Source organism: Phalaenopsis equestris, unplaced genomic scaffold, assembly GCF_001263595.1.
Source record: "Phalaenopsis equestris unplaced genomic scaffold, ASM126359v1 Scaffold000759, whole genome shotgun sequence".
Lineage (NCBI taxonomy): Eukaryota > Viridiplantae > Streptophyta > Magnoliopsida > Asparagales > Orchidaceae > Phalaenopsis > Phalaenopsis equestris.
This window is the reverse complement of record NW_018165199.1, coordinates 262,998-263,606: the sequence shown is the minus strand read 5'-3', so window position 1 is coordinate 263,606 and position 609 is coordinate 262,998.

Genomic DNA, 609 nt, shown 5'->3' with positions numbered 1-609 from the left:
TATACCACATGTCCATACCCTATGGTGCCATTTTTACTGATCATCATAAGCTTTAACCATGGTCCAAGCCTTGGTTAGCCACCTTAACCCAAGCTAAAGCCCAAAACCGTGAGCCCCCACATGGTTAAAACCCAAACTCATGCCAAGAGGCCACCTCAGCCCAAATTGAGCTGAGAGCTCCTCTGCTTGACACCTAAGCAGTGAGGTTAACCCCTCAACTGGCCAGCCAAGCAACCACATGGCCAATTTCTATAAAAATCCACCCCATGGCCATGAATAGTGGTGCGGTAAAAAACTTTTCACTAAGCCCTCTAAAAACCTTTTCACTAAGCCCCCCAAAAATCCTCAGAGAGCTTCTCTAAGAGCCCCTTAGCACATTCCAATCCACTTCTCCCTCTCAAATCCACCATAGCAAGCCAATCTTGAGCTCAAATTCCTGCCCGAAACCAGGACAAGTTTCAATCCCAACCTACACAGCACCAAACTCCAATTAAATTGGCTCTACACCTTCACAAGAGTGAAAGAAGCCAAAGCCCCATCAAATCCCCCATCTACAGAGCCTCCACCATAGCTCTCAACCAACACCCAAAATCGGCCTTGATCAAAATC